Source organism: Otolemur garnettii, unplaced genomic scaffold, assembly GCF_000181295.1.
Source record: "Otolemur garnettii isolate 467f Iridium unplaced genomic scaffold, OtoGar3 scaffold00011, whole genome shotgun sequence".
Taxonomy (NCBI): Eukaryota; Metazoa; Chordata; class Mammalia; order Primates; family Galagidae; genus Otolemur; species Otolemur garnettii.
Window position 1 is genome coordinate 33,317,982 of NW_003852406.1, and position 19,070 is coordinate 33,337,051.

At 38.1% G+C, this 19,070-nt stretch overlaps 1 pseudogene; it reads right to left on the reverse strand.

The window, feature by feature from the left end:
- Window positions 1-358: 358 nt before the first annotated feature.
- LOC111723404 overlaps window positions 359-19,070 on the reverse strand; it is a 61,261-nt pseudogene continuing 42,549 nt past the window's right edge.

Genomic DNA, 19,070 nt, shown 5'->3' on the forward strand with positions numbered 1-19,070 from the left:
TCAACAGAACTACTCATATCTGGAAATTGAAGCATGGGAGTTAATGGGGAGCAGAGTCATCTCTCTAGAAATACTTCTTAAAACTTTAAAAAATCTTCTGAATGAATATTAAAATTGCTCATATTTTAGGAGATTTATTTTAAGAATACTACAAAAGAACTCCATTAAAAAGTACCCAGAAATCAAAATTACATTTCAAAGACTGAACTCCATACACATACATTTAAACCAGAGCTTAATTATATTAATCATTGTGCCCAAAAGTAGATCTCATGGGGCTTTCTTAAAAATAAGAATGGTTCATTTCTTCAGAGGGCGGTCACCATAGTCATCGTTGTCTGGCATCACCAATGACCTTTCAAACAGAAACGACAACATCTTCTGGGAATACAGAGTCTCCAAGAATTTTGTTGGGTTCTGTGCCAAGTTTTTCTGAAGTACTTTTGTCCTTTCCAGATTCAAACATTTCGGTAGCTAAGTCAGCATCTCAAATTCCCATGTACAGTTCAAGAACGTCATCAATCCTTTCAATTGCCTTTGCTTTGGCTCCAGAAGGCATTTCTTCTATGTTTACAGGTCCTTTTGACCTCAGGTGAAGAGTTTCTCTCTAGTAAATTTTCCTCCTTCTGGTAACTTTTCTGCTAATGACTTTCCAGCTTTTGGCCTCAGCTCTATTTCAAATCCCTTCTTAGGTTCTATTAACTTCATGGTAAACTGTTCACCTTTTTCCAATTCCTTTAACTTCATAGCAACAGCATAGTGATGCCAACCAACAATACTCTCACATTCAATATGATCTCCCACATGAATGTTTTGGACCGAGTGAATAATGTCACCATCTTTAATTCTCTTTATAAAAGTCTGTAATGCTGATACCAAGTGAATCTTCAGATTTACACACAGCCACTTCTTTTCTGTGTCCTCTCACATGGGCAAAGATGAAATTGTTCAGTCCTATTTGTCCTCCTATCAGTCTTTCCATGTCAACTTTAGGTCTGTTTGAAGTACAATATAAGATCTTCTGTGCCACAAATAGTTCAGTCTTTCTCCTTATTGCCTGATGGGAGAAGGAAGGGCCAAATAAACACTCTTTGCTGAGCAGGAGCTCAGCTGCTTTGTGCCATCTTTGTCATAAAGCAAGTAATCATATGTGCATTTAATCTTGTCCTGTACTTTCTAATCTAGTTCATTAATCTATTTTGTATAATTGCCCCAATTCCACACTGCCTTTATTATTATAGTTTATAAATCTTCGCACCTGGTTGGGCAGTGTCTTTGGCTCAAAGGAGTAGGGCACTGACCCCATATACCGGAAGTGGTGGGTTCAAACCCAGCCCTGGCCAAAAGAAAAAAAACCCCTGCAAAATCTTCACACCTAGCAGTGTACATTTCTAACTTTGTTGCTCTTTTTAAAGATTAACTATGCTCAATCATTTATGCATTCATATATATTTTAATAACCCATGTTCAATTTCTACACAAAACAGTAAACTAGTACTAATTTCAAAATAGCAATGTAGAAGCAAGCTGGCTTCACTTCCCTGAACAGAAAATCAAAAACAGCCCCAAGATTATCATCAGCTATATCTCGGAACTCAGATCTGAGAAGGTAGCAGTTCCTTGGGACTGCAGAGAATTGAAAAAACTCTGAGCAGATGGTAAGAGAGTCAAACTTCCATACTAACAATGCCTCTCCCTCCAATCTGCCTGCACCAAGAACATGGAAAATTTCCCCCCTATTCACAGTTTCTACACTATAAAAAGTGAGGCAGAGGTAGATAACTAGTTCCCCCACCATCTTGAGTTCACTGGCAGGGTATCTGTCCCTGCCTTGACTCATAAGAAGTAGTATGAGTGCCTGAAGGGAGAGATCTCTATGAGGTCAGATAGAAACAAAAGAAGGAGGCTGGACTACCATCCATGGCCCTGGAAACTCTGCTGTGAAACTCAGCCAAAGGGGCTGCCAAATGGAAGTGGCTGTTCAGCTGGACCATGTCATAGGTGGTATGTCCCACAGTTCCTCTGGGCACACCCTCTTAGCCGGCCTTCCCATGCTGTTAGGACCTCTTCTGGCACAGGCCTTCCAATCTTATACTATAGCTCAGGTGAAAATGGGCTTCAGCCATCACCTAATGCCAAAAAGTAGGTAGCAAAAAAAAGAAAAAAAGCGAAAAAAATAAAAAAAGAAATTCAACACATAAATTACAAGGAATTCCTGAGCAAACATACCCAATGGAAGAGGAAACAAGCCAAGCAGAGAAGGCTTGAATATAAACTAATCCTTCAATGCAAAGACAAAGACATAAATCCACAAAGACAAGCAAATAAAAAGCAACAAGAAAAGAGGAAAAGGGATACCTGACTTCCCGGAGTGGACAAAGCAAGGCACCAGTAACTGACCCCAGTGAGATGGTAATATGTGAGCTCTCTGAGAAAGAGTTCAGAATGACAGAGTTAAGAAAACTCAGTGAACATCAAACTAACACAGAAAAACAATTCTGTAAAACAGAAAATTCTGTAAAACATCAAACTAACACAGAAAAACAATTCTAATAAAACAAATTTATTAGAGAAATATAATAAAGAGATTGAAATAATAAAAAAAATCAAGCAGAACTCTTGGAACTGAGAGATATAATACATTTGAGGCTCTCACAACAGACTGGATCAAAGACAGAAAAGAACCAGCAAGCTGGAAGAGAGGATATTTAAACATACTCAGAGAGAGGAGGAAAAAGAATGACAAGAAATTAAGATTCCTACAAGATATAGAAAATTACCCCAAAAGGCCAAATCTAAGAATTATTGGTGTTAAGGAGAGAGTTGAGCAAGAACAAGGGGTAGAAAGCTTGTTAAAAGAAATGGTAGCAGAAAACTTTTCAAAATTTGAGAAAGATAAATATTTAGGTATAGGAAGGTCAAAGAATATCAAAGATATTCAACCCAAAATAAGGCTATCCTAAGGAATATAATAATCAGACCCCCAAAACCCAAGAACAAAGAGAAAATCCTCAAAGCAGCAAGAGAAAAGGAGAAAATAACATATAAAGGAGCTCCAATTCATTTGGCAATAAAACCAATGAAAACCACACCAGCCAGAAGGGAGTGAGATGATAATTTCAAAATGCTGATGAAACAAACAAAAAATACCTGCCATCAAAAAAATGCTATATTCAGCAAAGCTATCCTTCAATATGAATGAGAGCTAAAGCCTCCCAGACAAACAAAAGCTGAGAGAATGCACCTCTACCAGACCCATTTTACAAGAAATGCCAAAAGAAGTTCTTTATTCTGAAAGAAAAAAACACTAATGTGTAAAAAGAAAACATTTGAATAAATGTATAAAACCTGTGGGTAAGATTAAGTACACAGAAATGAAAAATACTCTAATACTGTAACTATAGGGTAAAATGTACTCAGAACTCTAGTATGAAGCCTAAAATATAATAAATCTGTTAAAATCAATAGTAACTAAAGAAACCTCTTAAGAGACATAAATATTAAAGTTTGTAAATTGAGACAAAAATGTAAAAATGTGGAGAGGCAGAGGAAGTTAAAGTGTAGATATTTCTTTTAGTTTTTGTTTTCCTATTTTTCATTGTGATCTAATATAAGCTGTCATCTCTTTACAATAACTTGTTATATCAGATAATTATGATACAAAAACTTAGTGGATTCACTTAAATCAAAAACCAGTGAATTGAAACATATGATCAGAAAAAAAAAACTTAACAACAAAGAAAAACAGTAAGAAAAGGAAGAAGAGAGGAGTTACACAACCACTGAGAATAAGCAAAAAATGGCAGTAATAAGTTCTTACCAATAATAACACTAAATGTAAATGGAGTCAATTATCCAATTAAAACATCAGAAACAAACCCAAAAATAATGGATTAAAGAGTTAATGTAAGATCTGAAACTAAAAATGAGTAGATGAAAATGCTGGAGGGAAATGCTCCAAGATATTGGTCTGGGTGGGGAGGACTTTTTGTCTAAGGTCTCAAAAGCACAAGCAATGAGAGAAAAAAATGGGCAAATGGAATTACATTAAGTTAGAAACATTTGCACAGCAAAGGACACAATCACCAAAGTGAAGAGACAATCCCCAGAACGGGAGAAAATATTTGCAATCTGTTCATCTGACAAGTAATTAATAACCAGAATACATAAGCAACTCGAAAAACTCCACAGTAAAAAAACCAAATAATCCAATTTTTAAAAAAGGAGGAAAAAGATCTAAATAGACGTTTCACTATCAGTAATCATCAGAGAAATGCAAATCAAAATTACAATGAGAAAATGACTTTTTATCAAAAAGGGAAGGAATAATGGGTACTGACAAGACTATGGAGAAAGACGAACTCTCGTACACTGCTTTTGGGGTTGTAAATTAATTCAGCCACTATCTTACTAGAAGAAAAACTAAAAGTAAAAGTACAACATATGAGGTCTAACAATTAAGTTTGTGAACTCATCCTAGAAAAATTGCTACACACTTCATTGTTGAATATCATTATGGTCACCTTTGAAGTATTCCCCTTGGGAAGCTTTTGCACTCATACCAGTCTACACTTGAAACTCTTTCTCTGGAATGGCCATCAGAGCTGTCATTGTATTACTGTTGTTGTCCTGAATGTCATCACTTTCAATGTCTTCCTTTCAACATTTCCTTTATCTGCAGGTACAGAAAAAAGTCACTGGGGGCCAGATCAGTTGAGAAGGAAGAGTGTCCCAATACAGTTATTTATTGGCTAAAAACTCCCTTATAGACAGTGTTGTGTGAGCTGGGGCATTGTCATGATGCAAGAGTAGGGTGACCAGATTTTAACATTTGTAAGGCGGGACAACATGGTGGTGGGGGGGTCGCAGGGTGGGGGCGGGGCAGGGGCGGGGCGGGGGCGGGGCCTGACAACAATGCAAACTTTGATAAGCAGTTCTCCATAATCACTTCTCAACAATTATTTGCCATTATTACAGTTTAACATTATAAAATTAACAAAAATAAAATAAAACTCATATTCTGGCGAAATAGCCACATGGCAGCTGAAAACCGTATATTCCCTTCCTGTTCTCCTGGCTGTTTGTGCATTCTTTCCAAAAATCAGGACTTTTTAAAAACACTGCAGAACAGGGGACAAATTGTTCAAAAGTGGGACTGTCCCGCCAAAAGCGGGACATCTGGTCACTCTATACAAGAGCCACGAGTTAGCAAAAAATTCAGTTTGTTTTCATCTAACTTTTTCACACATCCTTTTCACACTTACATATAGTAAACTCGGTTAACTGTGTGTCCAGGTGGTACACATTCTTAATGATCAACCCCTCTGATACCAAAAATGGTTAGCAACACTGTTTTTACTCTTGATTTGGACTTTTTTTGGTAGTGGAGAATTGACTGACATTGATTATGCACACTGACACTTTGTTTCAGGGTCATATTGGTACACCCATGTTTCATCACCAGGGAAAACACGGCCCAAACGTCATCCTGCCTCTCCAAAAGGTCTTGGCAAACTTCAGCTCTCCTTAGCCTTTGTTCATTTGTGACCTCCTTTGGGACCATTTTTGGGACACACCTTTCTCATGCCAAGATTTTCAGTTAAGATTTTCCTGTTTCTCTATTAATGTTTTTATTTTATTTTATTTTTGATACAGAGTCTCGCTTTGTCTCCCTTCATGGAATGCTGTGAAGTCATAGCTCACAGCAACCTCAAACTCTTGGACTCAAGTGATTGTCTTGCCTCAGCCTCCTGAATAGCTGTGACTACAGGTGCCCACCACAACACCTGGCTACCTTTTTTTTGGAGATCAGGGTCTCACTCTTGCTCTGGCAATCCACCTGCCTCAGTCTCCCAGAGTGCTAGGATTACAGGTGTGAGCCACCATGCCTGGCCCTTCTATTAATGTTTACTTGGTTCGCTGTGATTTTCCTTTTCTTTTTCTTTTTCTTTTTTTTTTTTTTTTTGTAGAGACAGAGTCTCACTTTTTCGCCCTCGGTAGAGTGCAGTGGAGTCGCTCCAGCAACTTCCAAATCCTGGGCTTAGGCGATTCTTCTGCCTCAGCCTCCCAGGTAGCTGGGACTACAGGCACCCGCCACAACGCCCGGCTAGTGATTTTCATAGTCAGCTGACAATTTTGACTCACAGTTTGATTAATTTTTGCAATGTTTTCAGCGGTTCTGCTCATTACTGGGTCCCCTGACCGCTCTTGCTTTGTAAAAACATTTCAATGATTTGTACACTGCCATTTCCTTCATGGCATTATCCCTATCAACTTAGACTACATGTTGGAGTGATTTCACTCCCACTCTTGCCAAGATTAACAAGAAATTTATAGTTTGTTCATTGTCCTAATTCAAACTCTGACACTCTTCCGATGACACACAAAATTATGCAACAATAATGATGGTCACTCAGCAAGACACTGCCACACACATAAAAACAATTGTGAGGGCGGTGTCTATGTCTCAAAGGAGTAGGGTGCTGGCCCCATAAGCCAGAGGTGGCAGGTTCAAACCCAGCCCCAGCCAGAAACTGCAAAAAAACAAAAAAACAAAAAAACAATTGTGAGATGCTGATATACCAAAGTTATGAAACCTTCCTGATTCTTGCAGCACTATTCACAATAGCTAAGAATATGGAATCAACCTAAGTATGTTAATGAATGCATAGATAAAGAAAATGTGGTGTATACACAGTCTGACAATTAAGTTCACAAACTCATCCTAGAAGAATTGCTAAACATCTCATTGCTGAATATCATCATGGTCACCTTTGAAGTATTCCTCTTGAGAAGGTATGTGCTGATGCCAGTGCCTAGTTAACTCTTCAAAGCAATTTTGGAACTCTTTTTCCAGAATGCCATCAGAGCTGTCATCCATCATATGTAGGTCTGACAATTAAATTTTCAAACTTGTCTCTATGTGCTAATGTTTGTAGCACTGTACAAACAACTCCATAAGGTTACATAATCTTGGTATATCATCAGTGTTTCACATCTGTGTTTGTGTTGATGTGTGGTGGTGTCTTGCTAAGTGGCTTTCATTAGTGTTGTATGCTTTTGTGTGCCATATGCCAACAGGTCTGATGGCCGTTTCAGCAAAAGAGTTCCAAAATTACTTTGAAGAGTGCACTAGGCTCTGGTGTTGGTGCATGGCTTCCCAATGGGAGTGTTTTGGAGCTGATGTTAGTGATATTCAGCAATGAGGCATGTAGCACTTTTTTCTAGGATGAGTTTGTGAACTTAATTGTCAGACCTTATAAACACAATGGAATACTAGTTAGCCATAAGAAGACTGAAATTCTGTCATTTGTAGTGATCTGAATGAAAGTGGAAAGCATTATGTTAAGCCAGGCATAGAAAGAACAATATTACATGTTCTCCCAGGTATGTGGACCTTATGATGGCAAAGTGAGGACTCGAGTAGAGGGCATGCAAAATGCTGGGATGGCAGGGAGAGGGAGAGGTAAAGAGAGGTTGTGTAATGCATATAAACATATGGCTAGAGACAAGAAATAAGACCTTATGTTCAGGAGATCAGTAGGATAACTGTAGTTAACAATAATCTACTATACAGTTCAAAATATCTAGAAAAGAATAATTCAGATGTTTCTAGTGTATTGAGAGGTAAGTATTTAAGGTGATGGTGATTCCACTTACCCTGATTTGATATTTACATTATATGAAGTTACCAAATTACTACATCTACCCCCCCAAATGTATATCCTTTATGTATCAATAAAAATAAATAAACTCAGTGAGATTTTGATTAATATTGCATTAAATATGCAAATTGGTTTTGGCAAGTTGACATCTTTACACTTACTCTTCTAAACAATGGATATGGCATATCCTCTTTGTTTGAAATCTACAATACACTGTCAGTTTTAGTGCGTACATTCTGTGTGTTTTATGTGTTGAATTAGCACTTTTCACTTTTGCCTTTTGAGATAACCACATGATTTATTTTTTTAATTGAGACAGAGTCTCACTTTGTTGCCCTGGGTAGAGTGCCATGGTGTCATAGCTCACATAGCTCACAGCAACCTCAAACTCTTGGGCTCAAATGATTCTCTTGCCTCAGCCTCCTGAGTAGCTGAGACTACAGGCACCTGCCACAATGCCCAGCTATTTTTTTTTTAGCAGGCCTGGACTGGGTTCAAACCCACCAACTCTGGTGCATATGGCCAGTGCCCTACCCACTGAGCAATGGCTGCCACCTCTTTTTTCTTTTTAATGTGATGAATTTCATTACCTGATTTTCAGATGTTAAACCAAACATATTTTTGGAACTAATCTCATTTGATTGTGATATATTAATATAATATTGGATTCAATTTGCTAATACAGGGTGGACATTGCATACAAACTTTTGTCGTCATGAGAGAGATTGGTCTGCAATTCTTTGACAATATAATTGATTTTGTATAACAGCTATGATAACTATTATGAAACCAAAAACACACATAAATTTCTCTCTTTCTAAAATTGTGATTAATTAGATTAGAAATGCTAAACTAACTTGAGTATGTTATAGTTATGATTTTAATTGAATAAAAAGAAAAGTCTTAACAAAATTTTTAGTTTTTTTAACAAACTAAAAATGGGAAAAATCTTCTTTTATCTGATAGAGTATCTTCAAGAATCTCATCCAATATCTAATGATCAAATGTTGAGATCTTTCTCAAAGAGACCAAGAAAGAAGCAGGGATATTCACTCACAATGCCTTTATTCAGCACTGTACTGTAATTTCTCTGAGTGCAATAAGGCAAGGAAAGAGATACAAGTCATAGCATTTGGAAGGGAAAATAAAGCCATTATTATTCAGCATGATTGTGCTGAAGAAAATCCAAGATAATCTGCAGACAAAATATTAGAATTAATAAGTGAATTTAACAAGTTTACTGTTAATATTAACAATCAATAATACCCCATGCAGCAGTAGCAAATATTTGCAAAGTTAATTTTAAAAGGCTCATTTGCAATAATATTTTAAAAACCCACAAAATACTTAAGAACTAATGCAGAAAACAAGACATGTTGCTATGTGAAAACTCTGATCTTCACAAAGGAATAAATGGTACTGGACATAGTAAATATATTAGAGTAATTTTAAAGAATATTTTTCCTCTCTTTTTCACAAATTCTCTAAAAGTCAATTGACTGTTGAAGTAAAAACAAAAACATGATGAAAATATTTCAAATTGTATATAAAACCAGCACATTGTGCCCCATAACTGCATTAATGTACACAGTGATGATTTAATAAAAAAATGTATTTTTGTTTAATAACACATGAAAATAAAATACTTGAGATAATAGCATACAAAACAAGACAGAACATGAATGGAATTATATTCTTGTAGGTTCTTACAATGTGTATAAATAATTTAATATTAATTCAAGGGTGACTATGAAAAATTAAGGGCATAAAGGCATTAAGGGCTTTAAAAAGTATAGAAAGAAATTAATCAGCAGAAAAGATAGATAAAAATAGAAAAATTTATTTGTAAAATAAAAAACAAAAAATTAAAAAAGAACTGATAAGAAATAAAACAAAATGATAGGTGTAAGTCCAACCATTTTGATAAATACATTAAACGTAAATGACTTAAACACTCATTAAAAGATAGAGACTTTTAAATTGGAAAAAGTGTAAAGCAAAATACAACTCCAAGTTGTATACAAAGAAATACACTTCCAAGTTCAAAGTGAAAGGGTAGAAAGAGACATAGTATGCAAAGAATAAGCTCAGAAAGCTCATGTAGCCCTATTAATAACAGAAAAATAGATTTCAAGACAAATGCTGTGATACTAATAAGAAGGTTAATTTGTGAAGCAGGTACAATGATCCTACAGGTGTATTCCCTGATAACAGGCCTTCCAAACACATGAAGCATACCAAGAGGAATGAATTAAATTGTTAACCCCCAAATAATGGATGAATCTTAAAATGAAAGATATACCTAGCGAAGGAAGCCAGATACAATGTTACATACTGATGATTTCATTTATATGACGTTCTATAATAGCCAAGATTAAGTTACGGCGGTGGAAATCAGATCCACGATTGCCTGGGGCCAATGTGGGTTGGTTGGGGCTGACAGCAAAGGTGCAAAGATCAAAGTGCTCTGTGTCATCATGGGATCTGTGCACGTTCATCAGAACTCCTCAAATGTCCATTTACTATCTCTGCCTTTTGTTATATGTAGTTTATACCTCAAGAGAATTGCTTTTTAGGAAAGTAAAAAAGCAGAAAAGCAGGACCTGCTCACCTCAGTGTTTCCCTTCTCTGCCACATTGGCCCCTGAAAGTGTACAGGTTTTAACTGTTTTCCAGCACCATCAAGCAGCCGTTTTGTTGTTTATTTGTTTTTGTATTTTATAGTGCCTGAAATTTGTATTTGTTCCCAGTGAGAGGTTTGGCCTCACATGAGATCTTCCATCATAGCTGGAAGCCAGAATTCCTGTTGCTTTTTTTTTTAATTCCTAGAAAAATTACACTTTCCATATTTGAAGAATGAGGTAAAGAGAAGATAACTTCTCCCAAGGTCATACAGCATTTAAGTTGAGAATGAGGATGAGAACTCAGCTAGTCTTTTTCTAGAGTCCACACTGCTAATTACTCTGGAGAGAATGTTTATGGAGAGGGTGGGTTCTGATAATGAACAAGTGAAGATGGAGAGCCTACTGATCTGACGGTGCATTTACAGATGTTTTCTCTGCTATATGAATTATGAGGGAGAGTTATGCCAAGATTTGCAGAAGGCAAGACAATTTCTTTTACTGCTGCTGTTGAAGGTCTGAAAAACTGTTTTGTTTTTCAATGACCTTATAGTATTCTAAAGAGGTTTGCAGGAAGGAGCATTTTGGCACTACCACTATCTTCTGCTGTAAACTAATTGAAACCTTATTCAAAGCCAAGTATAATTGTGATGAAGAATCTTATGGCAAAAATGAAAAATGCATTCCATATGAAAGATGTTGGGGTTATCTGAGAGTAGATAATGGAGTGTTGAATGTGTTATGTCATTTTTGTTCTAAAATTTGATTGTGTAGTGAACTCAACCTTAAATATAACTGCCAGACACTTTCCTATTACTTAAAAAAATGTTCAAATTGAATGAGAAACGAGGATGCTTCTATACCAGGAAGTTTTCCATCTGAACTCTGGTTTGTTTTAAATGTTTCCATGACTTTGGCATGAGTCTGTAGTGAACTTTCAGATTTATGGCCCCATACTGAACATGGCTCCCGAAAGTAACATGGGAAAAGTTTTCTGCTTGCAAAGGAAATACAGATCTCATCACAGGGATACCCAGAAAGGCATGATGACACAGAGGAGAGAATTCTTCTCAAAGAAGGACCCCCATTGTTCAGTTTCCCCTGTTGTTAATATCTTACATTTGTGTGATGCATTTGACAGAACTAATGAACCAATATTGAAACATTATTTTTTAACCAAACCTCAAATTTTGGATGCCCTTCATTTTCACACAGAAACTGAAGTTCATAAGGATCAAACACACATCAGATGCTATTTTGAATTCTGGTTCTCATCTCTCTTACCAACCTCCCAACAAACTTCACCAACAAACATCAAGGAAAGCTTCTATATTTCACCATGATGTCTTCTTTGGCTCCTCTTGCCTGTCACATTTTCTCAGATTTTTCTTGTTTTTGGTGAGCTGTACGGTTTTGAGAAATTCTGGTCAGGTACTTTGTAGAATGTCCCTCCTTTGGGCTTCCTGTGGTGCTTCTCCGATCATTACACGGATGCTCTACTTTGGAGAAAGACTACAATTGCCTTTGGAGGCAACATGCCATTACCATCACCTCATATCAAGAAGACATACCAGCGACATATATATCATTGATGATGTTAGCCTTGGTCACCTGGCTGAAATGGTGTTTCTCAGGCTTCTCCATTGTGACGTTACTTTTTTTCCCTCCATCTATTCTGTTATATTCAGAAGGAAATCTCTCTGTGCAGCCCGTACTGAAGTGGGGAGTATGCTTCACGTTCTTGGAGACAAAGTACCTTCCTAAATTATTTGAAATCTTCTCCATGGGAGAGTTGTTTATTCTCTCCAAATTATTTATTTATATTAGTATGGATTTGTCAATATTTATTTTGTACTTGGGTTATGTAATTATACTACATTATTTATTTTGTTGCTCAAATAAACTTGCATTGGTGTGTCTATTGAACACCAAACTTGAATTTTTAATTTTCTATCATTTACATTGTTCTTATCATCCCCTTTGTTTCCTTCAATGTGTTCATCGCAAACTGTGATGATTGGTTTATCTGCTGAATCCATGTGTTGTCTGCATCCCTTACTGAGGCAGGGACCCTGTTGTCTTGCTTTCATGCTGAATCTTTAGAGTATAGCACAAGGCTGGCATGTGCAGATGACAGAAGAGTTTACAGAGAGTGCCTCTTAGATATCGGAAGCCCACCATGTCACAAATGAGACTTGCTGTTACTCTTGATTATTCTAAGTTAGAGAATGACCTCCAATTCCCCTTCTCCTACATGCAATCAATTTCCAGATCTCATCACATGCATGTGAAAAATGGTTCTGTAATCTAATACTGACTCTTACCTTGTCCTATGTGAATCCTGGTTCTCATCTCTCTCACCTATGTACCAACAAACTTCACTGCCTTGACGCTTCCCACCTCACTCATTCTAACACCTTGATCCTAGAGTGATTACCCTGGAAAGTAAACGTGGCAAGGTCTGTCCTCTGCTTCAAGATTTCTTCTTGCTTTGCTTCTTGATAGCATAAAATCTTCAAATGGATTTAAGATCATTCAATGTGAATTCTGCTCGTCTCTCCAGCCCCCAAAGCCCTCCCCCCCACCCCGAGTCCCTCAGTCACAGACATCCCATGTTCTCCCCAGGTCAACAGCACCCTCTCCCTGTCCCCACCTTTGGCTCTGTTTTACTCAAATTACCTTTATTCTTCCCAACTCAGGTCAAAATCCATGTTCTTTTCCTGATTCTCTCAGACAGTGATTTGATTTTAACTGAGCAGGTGATTATCACCTTTGAGGCTTCCTGATGACTCAGTTAAATGGACAAGATGCGTATGTCCAGAGTGTAGGCGAGTGCATATGACAGGGAGGAAGAAAGCCTAGCCTTGTGTGACAGTGCTACTGTTAAATCCTATTTTGCAGAACCCAGTCTTAGCTATTGGAGAGAAATGGACCTCATGGAATGATCCAGTCCCATTTTCCTGTTCTTACAGTTGTAGAAGCTGAAGTTCATAAGGACCAAACACACATCAGACACTATTTTGAATGTTTTGCACCTCTCATGCTATTTAACATCTGCAAAGTTTTAATGTGGGTATTATTTTTTCCCTTATTTTACCAAAAACCTGGGGCCCATAGAGTAATTTGTGCTCTAATGCACAGTACTGTCTGTTCTTGACCTCGTGGGGCAAGTGAGGCTTCCAGCTACACAGGTTCTCACTGGTGGAGAGGTCAAGACCTAGTTTTGGCCACTTACTGCCCGTTCCAGCCCTCTCTGCAGATCTGCAAAGAGAGATTCGTGGGGAAGAGGGAGATTCACCCATGAACAGGCAACTGGGATGAGAAACAAGAATGGAAATGATGAGAGAAATGAACTCCTTGGCCTGTGGCTTCTACTGAGCCAGTCTGATCTGGAGGCTTAGCTTTTATGCCTAGAAGGCCTAGGAAAAAAGCCCTTGAATGTTCAATCCAGAAGAACACGTGGAACCTATATACATCCTATCACCAAAGAGCCCTTTTGGAGGGCGGAGTCATCCCACAAAGACTTTGTGTTGTCATCTGAAGTTACTCAGCTGCACACTTCTCAGCCTTGAACCAGAGATGCTTAGATCTCAGAAATGAAAGGAGCTCACTTAGACCAGAATGCATCGCATGACCTTCCTCTGATGATAGCACGTGTAGTGGGATGGGCTTCTTATTGTAGGGAAGGAATGATGAGAAGGGAGAGTGACCCTACCCTCAGGATGACTACAAAATATGGGAAGGTATGGTATGGCTCAGTCTGGCTTGCCAGCCTTTACACAGGACTCTGGAAGTGTGAGGCTCATACTGGCTAATGAGAGGAATGGCTAAGCCTGTGAGGAAGATTAAAATAATGAAAGCTATTTTTTCATATGTGAAATTTTAGTATTAATGGTATTTTTTGATAGCTTAGGTGCCTTACATATTAATGGTATTTTTAATTTGCACAGGGCACTATAGTTTACAAAACATGCTCACGTATGCCATCACATTTGATTCTTTACACTAACCCTGTGCAATAAGGTTATGGTTATAACACAAAGTGTGTGTGCCTGTGTGTTCTCTGTGTATTTCCCTTCTTTTTTGACCTCTTCCCCTGCCCCCCACTGAACATTAAACCAGAAGCAAAGGTCTAAGCAGAGTCGATTTTTAAAAAACTGTGTAAGAATGCAGATAAAAAAAAAGGAAAGAGGCAAAAGGAAACTTGGGCAAGACAGAAGGAGTGAAAAGAACATGGTCTTTGAATTAGGAAGGTGAGGGGGAATCTCCTTTTAGGAGACTGGGAAGTAGAGTAGAAAAGACTTAGTACTGAGCTGACCTAAGTGCAGACCCCCTTGCAAACTGGTTGCCTATGGGCCACTCATCATCCAATAGTCAGACATTTGCAAGGTCTCTTGACATTGGATAGGAAACTTGGACAATCTGGGTGGGAATAAGATGAGAAAACAGAAAGTTCACCCAAGTTAGAGCTGAACAAAGCAGTTGAGATTTTATTGTAGAAAATGAAATATGTGGGGGCCACTGAAATAGGTGTTATCAACTCTTCTGAATGACAATGACTCTGGGAAACCCACCAAAGGTGTAGACACAGAGAGTAGTGAAATCTGCATTCTCACTCAGATCTGAGTATTACTACTCCAGTGAATTTTCTACTGTGTAAGTTAACTTCTGGGGAAATGGCCAAGAAAAGACAGATTAGAATGCAACAGCCATGCGTGATTCTCTGCTGTAGTTAAATAATGTTACTATGAAAGTTCCTGTCCATTTTCTCCTTTCACATCTGGGCAGGGCAGCTGGTGAGACCAATCTGGGAAACAGAGGTTAAGATGATGAGGGCAGATTGAGAGGTAAGACAAGAAAGATGAAAACTCTAAAAGATCAAAACTATAGATGCACCCTCACTGATAATCAGGGAAATGCACATTAAAACGGTAATAAAATACTTCTTCATCCTACAGAATGAAGTTAGAAAAAAGCAACGGGCTTAATAGGATGAAGTATGCAAAAAGATATGGGTACTTGGGGCGGAGCCAGTGGCTCAAAGGAGTAGGGTGCCGGCCCCATATACCAGAGGTGGCAGGTTCAAACCCAGCCCAGGCCAAAAACTGCAAAAAACAAAAACAAAAACAAAAAAAAATATGGGTACTATTTCAAAACTGTTAGTGAGAACGCTTGTGGGAAGACAATAGACATTAGAAGGCGATATCTTCTAAGTTAAGAATACACTGCCTTGTATCTCATCAGTTCTCAGTATCTCCACAGAGGACTGCTGTAAATGTGCACAGGAAACACATTCATTGCTAGACGTTTCTCATAGCAATGAAAAACTGGTCCTGATTATAGAATGCTTGAAGTTAAAAATATTTTTAAATTAAAACCCCAACTATTATTCATATCCTTGCTACTTACACAGTAAAACTATAGACTTGGATGGCCACAAGAAGTTCTCCATGAGATAGTATTGTGTGGACAACATATAAATTCAAATACCATTTATGCAAACACATGAACATAAATCAATATTATAAAATTCTATATGAACAGATATATGTATAATTGTAGGTTAAAAGACCTGAATGAGTTAGAATTTTACTGTGACTAGGTTAATGGTGAACGCTCTAGCAAATTCCCATTTTTGTATAATCATCAAACTTTTGAATGAAAATGTAATCATCAAACAAACCTCTGGATTAGAGACAACAATTGGGGATGGAGATAAAGAGAGATTTTAGCTTTCTTTGTAACGTCTGAATGTTTGCAATGAGATTATATTTATGAACATTGATGTAAATACACACACACACACAGAGACAACGTAGTCTCAGGACCCAGAGGAGAATGCCTGTGGAGGTCGCAGCCAAGAATTTCTGGCTTCCCAGAAATTCCCTGAGAGCTCGTGTGAGCTTCAAGTCATGATCAGGTTGCTTTGCTCTTCCAGGCTCTGCCATGATGGGCTAGGTCCTCAGGACTTATTTTACTTTATTGTTGCTTTATTTCTCTCTATAAAAATATCATGTGCTCATCATAGAACATTTGGGAAATATAGTAAAAGTAGAGAGAGGTTAAAACACTCCCTGCAGTGCTACAAACTTTTCACTATTATTTTTAGCACACTGTTTACACGGTTCTGATCATATGGCAGGTATCTGATTGCATATATTGATTTTAATATCATTTTTATGACTACCAATGTAGAATGTATTCCCCGTAATATGTATTAGTTTAGTGTAGGAAATTTGGGGAAAAATAAAAAGCATAAAGAGAAAATGGCAAATCACCCAGGTTTCCACTTCCCACAGTAAACATTTGATTATGCTGCCTTATGTTTACTGTTCATGTAATTTATGTGTAAGAAAGCAAAATGCACCCATTGATTTTTAAATATAGTTATAAGGGATATCAGTGAGTATTAGGTAAAAGAAAAGGTTCAATATCTGCTACTATTTGTTACTTTCTAGTTCTTTCAAAATGACACAGGGTATTTAATATGAGTTTTGTAACTGCGGGCCAGGATTCCGGTTATTCTGTGCCTCATTGCTTTTGATTATTAAAAATAGTTTTCCTAGAATAGCTTTATTCCAACTTAATTAAACATTTTTGATTATAAAAATCAACTCAAAATGGATTAAAAACTTAAGTGTAAGACCCCAAACTATAAAGTTGCTAGAAGAAAACGGAAAATTCTTCATGACATTGACATTGGGCCAGGCAGAGATGTTACAGCTGAGACCTCCAAAGCACAGAGAACAAAGCTAAAAATAGATGCAAAGGATTGTATCAAACCGAAGAGCTTCCAGACCACAAAAGAAACAATCAGCAGCATTAAGGGAGGACCAATAGAATTGGAAAAAATGTTTGCAACTATTTATCCAACAAGGGACTAATATCCAGAATATATAAGGAATTCAAACAACTCAACAGCAAAGTAACAAATAACCTGATTGAAAAAAACAGGCAAAGGATCTAAATAGACATATGAAAACGTGTTCAACATCGCTAAGCACCAGGGAATACAAATCAAAACCACAATGAGATATCATCTCACTACAGTTAAATGACTAGAGCTGAGAAGAATCAAGAGAAGAAGGAACTCTGGTACCTTATTAGGGGAGGATGTAAATTAGTGTGGTCATTATGGAAAACAGCAGGGAGGCTTCTCAATAAACTAAAGCTTGAACTAGAATATGATCTGGAAATCCTTCTGAGAGGTATTTACCCAAAGGAAAAGACTTCACTGTATTGAAGATACACTTGCACACCCAGGCTTATTGCAGCATGAGTCACAATAGCCAAGATGTGAAATCAACCTAAATGTGCATTAATCAGTGAATGGGTAAAGAAATTTTGGCATATATACAGAATGGAATGTTATTCAGCCATAAAAAGAATGAAATTTTGTCATTTGTCACATGGATGAGCCTGGAGGACCTTACATTAAGTGAAATAAGCCTTCTGGACACACAAACCAAGTGTTCTCAGTCATAGGCGGGAGCTGAACTGAGTTAAGGATTGTAGAAGGAAGAAGTAGAACTGTGGCTGCTGGCTGGGAAGGGAAGGGGAAAGGGAGGATGGAGGTTGTTTGATTTGTACAGATTACAGCTAGATAGGAAGATTAGATCCTAGTGTTCCATAGCACTGTGTGGTGGATACAGCCAGCAATTATTTACCACATATTTTCAAAAAGCTACAAAGAAGAGATAAATGTTAATCACCCTAATTTGGTCATTACGTGTGTGTTTTCAGGATGATCCCTGTGAGCAGTTCTTTAGGTTGATCTTTCCCCCCAGCATAGGTTCTTTCGCTTTGACTCTGATGGTTTCCTTGCATTTCTAATAATGCTTTACATTCCTCTCTGCTTGCAGGATAGCTGTTTTGCTTCGTGCTCTGCCAGGCCCTACATTGACACCACTTCCTCATTGCTCCTCACTGTCGACGGCCGCCGTGTGTGGACGGAACACGGCTCCAGGCCTCTGCTATTTGTCTATCTGGGTTTAGTTTGAATTCTCTTTTCAGACTTAACCCTGAGAGACACGTTGCTAGGAACAGTTTCCAGTCTGAGTCCCTCCCGGTAACTGTTTGCTCTCCGCGAGTATGCTCCTGCTGGCCTGAGACAAACTCTTCCTCTAATCCACGTGATTTTTCTTTGACACTCTCCCAACTCAGCAATCAAGATAGGCAATGACGTGGGCAGTGTGGCATGTGGCTAGGAAGAGGTCAGAAGTTCCAGGGAAGGCAGTGACACCTGGCAAATGGAGAGTGGCCACAGGACTGAAAGGCAACTGGCTGACGTCAGGGCAAAGGGAGGCAGAGGTGGAGCCCAGGGCTCTGAGTGGGAGTGGAGCTGCCTCTGTCCCTTCTGACTCCTAATACTGATGCCAGTGAGCACTGTTCCTAACTTTCATCTGTTCCAGGCACTTTGGTATATTAACTCACCTCCTCCTCACAGTAACCCTGGGAAATGAACACAGCATTACTATCCCCATTTGACAGATGAAGAAATGGAGACAGAGATCTGAGCTATTTTGCTCAAAGTTACAGTCAGTAAGAGGCACGACAAGGATTTAAACTCAGACTTTCAGTCCATTGCTATGCTCTTAACCAAATGCACCATGGCCTCTGAATGAAATAAAGTCAGGAGGGTGATTCCTGGAAAAGACTGAGGTTCTTCCTAATTGACACGGAAGATGATCAGCCCACGGATAATCAGAGTACAGAGTTACTGTGACGGGGTGGTTTAATAACCGAAGCCTGGAGTCAAGGGGGCACATTTGGAGGGAGGGGACATT